Genomic DNA, 7,184 nt, shown 5'->3' on the forward strand with positions numbered 1-7,184 from the left:
CAGAGAGGTGCAGAGAGCTTAGCAGAACTTGATGCAAGATCTGACTTAGTGTTGTTTTTACTTGTAAAGCCTTTAGGCTGCCTTTCTGGAAATATGTCATCTTAGTGTCCTGGGAGGTTGAATATTTTAAAAAGTGCAGAGGAGGCTGCAATGAAGCCATAACAAGCTGAGGATCAGGATTTACACTATCTAATTCTCGGGTCCCGAAGCAACCGCCACTGCTACAGCCACGCGTCTCCCTCCAGGCGCTGGGGCGTGTGTGCTGAGTGGCCGGTACGCTGAGCAGTCAGCATGCCATGCGCCACCCCCAACCTAATCTCCCTTCCCTTCTCCAGAACCAGACATGTCCCCTCCCCCACTAAACTTATGTCCAGGTCCCGGAGCCGCCACTCGCACTGCCACTGCTGCAGCCCGAGTCTCTGCCGCTGCCTGTGCTCAGCAGCTGGCTGCCAACATGTGCAGGCTGGGATGCTGTGTGCGACCCAGTCTGCACATGCAGGATATGAAGCAGTACACTGGCGGCTGTGAGTGGAACGGCATGGGCCATGAGCATGCATGCGGCTCACAGCGGCCCAGCTGTGAGAGTGGCTGACCTAAGCAGTTCCGGTTTCTGTTCAGGTTCCATCAGGAGCCGCAGTTTTTTTCCGTTGGGAGCCGCGGATTGCGCACCTCTGTTACAGAACACTAGAACTGGAAGGGATCTTGAGAGGTCATCAACTCCAGTCCCCTGCATTCACAGGAGGTCCAAACACCATCTTATTTCTGACAGATGTCTATTTAACTTGCATTTAGATATCTCCAATGATGGAAATTGCACAACCTCCCTAGGCAATTTATTCCAGTATTTAGTGACCCTTACAGTTAAGAAGTTTTTCCTAATGTCCATCCTAAACCTCCCTTGCTGCAATTTAAGCCCATTGCTGCTTCTATCATCAGAGGTCAAGGAAAACAATTTTTTCCCTCCTCCTTGTAACATCCTTTTAGGTACTTGAAAACTGCTATTGTGTCCCTTCTCAGTCTCCTCTTTTCTGAGCTAAACAAACCCAATTCTTTCAGTCTTCCCTTTTTGGTCATGTTTTCTAGAACTGTAATAATTGATGATGCACTTCTCTGGACACTCTTAGGGTACGTCTACACTACAGCGCTAGTTCGAACTAACTTAGTTCAAATTAGTAAATTCGAACTAAGCTAGTTCGAACTAACGCATCTAGAACTAAAAACTAGTTCGAACTAGCGTTTTGCTAGTTCGAACTAGCAAGTCCACATTGAGTGGACTCTGAACAGGGCTTAAGGATGGCCGGAAGCAGTGCCGGCAGGGCATCAGAGGAGGACTTAGAGCGTGGAGATGCTGTCTCAGGCTAGCCGAGGGCTGCGCTTAAAGGGTCCCGACCCCCACCCCGGACACACAGTTCTAAGGGGTGCCCCGCTTGCAAAGAAGTTCTGGCTTGGAGTGCCCTGAGTGCTCACACTGGGCACATCACACCACTCGGCCATCAGCCCGGCTGCACTTGCCACAGGCTGCCATCTGGGGAGAGGGAGTAATTGGGGGGCTGCAGGAGAGCTTCCACCCCCAGAAGCCCGCAGAGCCAGCCCAGTCCTCCCCATCGGGGGCTCGTACCCCATTCCTCCCTCACCTCCTTCCACTTACCCTTCCCTAGCCCCCCTTCTTATTGATGTACAAAATAAAGATAACGTTTCTTCCAACATTGACTCTGTCTTTATTGAACAAAACTGGGGGAGACTGGGAAAAGGAGGTGGGAGAGGGGAAGAGAAAGGCTGGGAGAGGGGAGGGCAACTAACATGATCAGGGGTTGGGAACAGGTCCCAGATGAAGAAAGGCTACAGAGACTGGGACTGTTCAGCTTAGAAAAGAGGAGACGGAGGGGGGACAGGATAGAGGTCTCTAAAAGCAGGGGTTGGGTGGAGAGGGTGCATTCAGAAAAGTTCTTCCTGAGTTCCCATAAAGACGGACTAGAGGACACCAAAGGAAAGGAATGGGTAGCAGGCTTCAAACTAGTAAGAGAAAGTTGTTCTTCTTGACAAAGCAAATAGTTAACCTGTGGAACTCCTTGCTGCAGGAGGCTGTGAAGGCTACAACTAGAACAGAGTTTAAAGGGAAGTGAGATAAAGTGATGGAGGTTGGGTCCATGGAGTCCTATTAGCCAGAGGGTAGGAGTGGTGTCCCTGCCCAAAGTTTGTGGAAGGCTGGAGAGGGATGGCACGAGACAAATGGCTTGGTCACTGTCTTCGGTCCATCCCCTCCAGGGTCCCTAGGGTTGGCCGCTGTCGGCAGACAGGCTACTGGGCTAGATGGACCTTTGGTCTGACCCAGGACGGCCATTGTAAGCTCAGGGCTCAGTGTCGGGGGTCTCAGTGGACCCCCTTGATTTTCATGCACACCTGGTCCTGGGTGGCCAGGCTGGCAGCTCTCCTGCCCTAGACAGCCACTTTCCTGTGCCTAGTGCGGAGATCGTGGACGAGGTCCACGATGTCCGCACTAGCCCAGGAAGGTGCCCGCCTCTTGCGGTCCAGGGCAAGCTCCCGGGAGCCGCCAGCCTGGTCCCGGCAAGAGGGGGAGGGCTGGGGGGCATCGGGTGGGTGGCTCTGTGCCGTGCCAGGTGCAGGGTCTGCTAGCTGGGTGCTGGCAGGCTTGCACCTGGCACGGGCACCGTAGCCAGCCCGTGCCCCTTTAAGGGGTCCGGGGCCGGGAGGGGGGCATAGAGTTTCCCTGGTGTTGGCCAGAGTGGCCACCAGGGAAACCTGGGGAGGGCTAGCCTCCCACTAGTTCGAACTAAAGGGCTACACAGCCCTTAGTTCGAACTAGCTAGTTCGAACTAGGCGTTAGTCCTCGTAAAATGAGGTTTACCTAGTTCGAACTAAGCGCTCCGCTAGTTCGATTCAAATTCGAACTAGCGGAGCGCTAGTGTAGCACCTATTAAAGTTAGTTCGAACTAACGTCCGTTAGTTCGAACTAACTTTGTAGTGTAGACATACCCTTTTTTCTCTACATCTTTCTTGAAATGTGCTGCCCAGAATTCAATACAATACTTCAATTAAGCCTAATCAGTGCAGAGTTGAGCAGAAGAATTACTTCTCATGTGCTACTCACACCATTCCTGTTAATGCAACTCTATAACTTCTCTGACTGCAGGAAAAGATTCATTCAGAACTCAGAACTTGTTAGACATAGGAGAATCCACACAGGAGCAAAACCCTATAACCTAAGTTCCCTTTAAGCTGTGTGGTCATATTGCTTATTGTGGGGGGAAGTTGCAGCCCTTATTTCTATGCTGCCTGTGACTGGGCGCTGCCTTCAGAGCCAGGTCCCTGGTCACACAGGCCCAGCTTTCCTTGTTTCTAATGATCAAATCCTCATCACTAATACCTGTCTCTTCCTAATAACCACAGTTCTTTCCCCAGGAGAGATATCCTCAGTTCAAGAGAATATCATGACATCATCTGAAAGGAGGGTCCTAATTATAGGATCATTTCCATTTGCTCCAGTTCCCTGAGACTTTCACCCTCCTCAATAGCACAGAGGCTGTCTGCTCTTCTCAGTCTTTTGGCTGGGATGGCGTGTAGCATATAGTAGGTGTTTGTCTGTCCGTCCCCGCTTCAGGGCAGGCTTCTGGCTATGCGGGCTGGCTTGGGCTCGCTCCTTTCTCTGCCTTTTGGCTAAGATCAAGTGTAGTATTGTCCCCGCTTTTGGCTAAGATCAAGTGTAGTATCGGACGGGACCGGACCGGGTTGCTGATTGAAGATCTGATGAAAACCCGCCGTGGGACCTGATTGCTGCTACGGGGACATGGATCCAGCCCTTTTAAGGGCTTTTGCCTGCAGGATCCTGTCAGCAGCCTTTTGCCGAGGAAGACCAGAAGCCACTGAGGAGCCACCAAGCCTCCGCTTTTTTGCGGGGGTTTAAACCCCTGCAGCGGCTTTTTTTTCTTTTTTGCCGGCCGCCTTACAGCTGATTCTAAATCAGCTGTTCAGGCCCCGCCCAGGCACGTCTTTTTGAGACTGCCTATTGGCTGGGGCTTCCCTGCTGTCTTAAAGGGACAGCTGCTCCTGCGTCCTGGGACCTGTTCCTGCTCCTGCGTCCTGGGACCTGCGCTGGACCTGCTCCTGGGTCCTGCTCCGGACCTGTTCCTGATTCCTGCTCCGGACCTGTTCCTGGCTCCTGCTCTGGACCTGCTCCTGGATCCTGCTCAGGACCTGCCCCCAACTCTTGGGTCCCCCTCCGGACCTGCTCCTGGTTCCTGGGTCCTGCTTCGGACCTGCTCCTGGTTCCTGGGTCCTGCTCCGGACCTGCTCCTGGGTCCTGCTCCGGACCTGCTCCTGGTGCCTGGCTCCGGACCTGCCCCCACCTCCTGGGTCCCGCTCCGGACCTGCTCCTGGATCCTGGGTCCCGCTCCGGACCTGCTCCTGGGTCCTGCTCCGGACCTGCTCCTGGGTCCCTCCGGACCTGCCCCCACCTCCTGGGTCCTGCTCCGGACCTGTTCCTGGTTCCTGGGTCTTGCTCTGGACCTGCTCCTGGTTCCTGGTTCCTGCTCCGGACCTGCTTCTGGATCCTGCTCCGGACCTGCTCCCACCTCCTGGGTCCCGCTTCGGACCTGCTCCTGGTTCCTGGGTCCTGCTCCGGACCTGCTCCTGGTTCCTGATTCCTGCTCCGGACCTGTCCCTGGTTCCTGGGTCTTGCTCTGGACCTGCTCCTGGTTCCTGGTTCCTGCTCCGGACCTGCTCCTGGGTCCTGCTCCAGACCTGCCCCCACCTCCTGGGTCTTGCTCCGGACCTGCTCCTGAGTCCTGCTCCGGACCTGCTCCTGGTTCCTGGTTCCTGCTCTGGACCTGTTCCTGGGTCCTGCTCTGGACCTGCCCCCACCTCCTGGGTCCCGCTTCGGACCTGCTCCTGGTTCCTGGGTCCTGCTCCGGACCTGCTCCTGGTTCCTGGGTCCTGCTCCGAACTTGCTCCCGCTCTCTGCGGTAACAGCATTCACTGGGCTCTTCTACCGTGAGCTGCACTCCCTTCTGCCCCAAGATGGCTTCCAGGAGGGCACCACCAAAGGTCTCCAGTGCTCCCCGCTGCAGCAGCACAAGGATTACCAGAGCCAGCAGCCGTGAGAGGAAAATCAGCGCCTGGCTGAAGCCTGCTGCCGCTACAATTGCTTCAGGGTCGGCACTGCGCTCTCGCCGCTCGCCTGCTGTTCTCCGGGAGGCTGATGAGGCTTCACTGTCGCCTGACCTGGGATCTGCTCCTCCCCGTACCGCCTCTCCGGATCTGGGAACTGCTCCCCACCCTGAAGTCCTATCGGGGACGCCTGCCACAGGACCTTCCATGCCAGGCCAGATCTCCCCCGGCCACCCTCCTGGCCCCCTGACCAGGGTCCAAGTCGCTGCTTGCTGCAACGATGCCCCCCCGACTCCAGACCCGGCCTCTGCATGCCGCCCTGCTGCCTCCGCAACACCAGACATCTCACTGGTGGGGGGAATCCCGCGCTCCAGTGTCCCCCCGTTACGGGACCCCCTGCTTGCCCCGGATTCTGCCTGGAGTACTGATTCTGCTTCAGAACTGGGCCTGTTGCTGGACCTGGGCGCTCCCTATCTCCCTGCTGCCTCCCCGATACTGCACCCCCCGATGTCCCCGGACCAGGCCCGCTGTCCTGCTGCCTCCTGGACACCGGACCCCCCGCTGGCGGACGAGACCCAGCTCCGTGGTGCCCCCCTGACGCTGGATGCCGTGCTATCCCCAGCCTCTGACTGCTGCCCTCCTGCCCCTGCGGCGCCGAACCCACCGTTGACTCCGGACTTTGCTCACCATCTTGACACCCCCATGGCCCCAGAACTCCTGCTGAAGCCAGACCCTGCCTCGCGCCCTACTACCTCCCCGCTGGTGATCCCCGCACCGGACCCCGACGCTCCTTGCTGTCCTGCTGCCGCCCCAGCGCAAGACCTCGTGCCAGACCTGGTCCCTGCTTGTCTCTCCACGGTCTCTCCAATGCCAGACCCTGACCTGGGCTTCTTCCTCCGCCCTGCTACCAGACGGTCCCCCACGCCAGGACCAGACCCTGCCAGCTGCCCGACCGATCTGATCTACTTGGACTTTCCCATTCCCGACCACACCCTCCTGTGCCCGGACTGCTTCCCCTTCCGAGGAGTGAGGACTCTGGGGGCCCTCAGCAAGCACGTAAAGTCGGTGCACCGGAAACAGATCGCCTTCCACTGTGACCGATGCCACGGCCTCTTTGAGTCACAGAAACGGTGTAAACGACACCAAAGCACCACCTGCAAAGGCCCCCATGCCCGGGTCGTCCCCTCGACCCCGATCTGGCTGGTGCCCACTACGCCGTATAGCAGAAAACAACCAATGCCATACCACGAGAACCTCGCTCCGGTCAGGAGCACCCCCGCCACAGAGCCCACCCCCTCACCACGAACCAGCCCTGCGCCTGACAGTCTGTCACTAAGGGCCGGCCCTGCGTCTGCCAGCCCTGAACAGGGATCCAGCCCGGCACCCCGTGCCGTCAGGCCAAGCAACAGCCCATCTCCGGGGCCCCGCACCCCCGACCCTGCCGGTCCTCGGACCTCACCGCCTCTGATTGTCAGGAACTTGTCCGTACGACTAGACCAGTTCCTGTCCACCGTCAGGAATGCCACCGGTGGTCGCCGGATCGGTGCTCCTCCACAGATCAGCTCACCCCGGTCACCTGTCAGCAGCACCAGCCCTCCTCTCTGGTCCACCGAGCGGCGTCCGGCACCTGCCTCCGCTGATCCCTCCCTCCCAAGGACCCCGGTGGCCGCCACAGAGAACCCCGAACCGGCCAGGGACCGCACCGGGCCTCCCGTGCCCCGAGATCACTGCCAGCCTGCCGGTCCCAGACGACAACCATGCACCTCCACTAGCGCCCCCGGGGATGCTGACTCTCTCCGATCCGGAGCTGACTCCTCTGGCGCACCTGCCCGGCCATCAGCATCCCGCCCCGCTGCCGTCTCCTCTGCACAGAGACCCCGTGCTCCAGCGGCCTCCATGCCTGTCCCTCCTGCAGGAGAGATGAGTTCCCAGCACGGACGGGGCTCCCGCCACGAACGCACCGCCACGGCTTGGCAGCAGCTGTGGTTAAGAGAGCTGACATCGATTGACTCCTTCGATGGCCTGGTGACCGTGACGGAGCACCTGACAGCCGACCTGGC

This window comes from Pelodiscus sinensis, chromosome 19, assembly GCF_052426305.1.
Source record: "Pelodiscus sinensis isolate ZL-2025 chromosome 19, ASM5242630v1, whole genome shotgun sequence".
Classification (NCBI taxonomy): Eukaryota; Metazoa; Chordata; order Testudines; family Trionychidae; genus Pelodiscus; species Pelodiscus sinensis.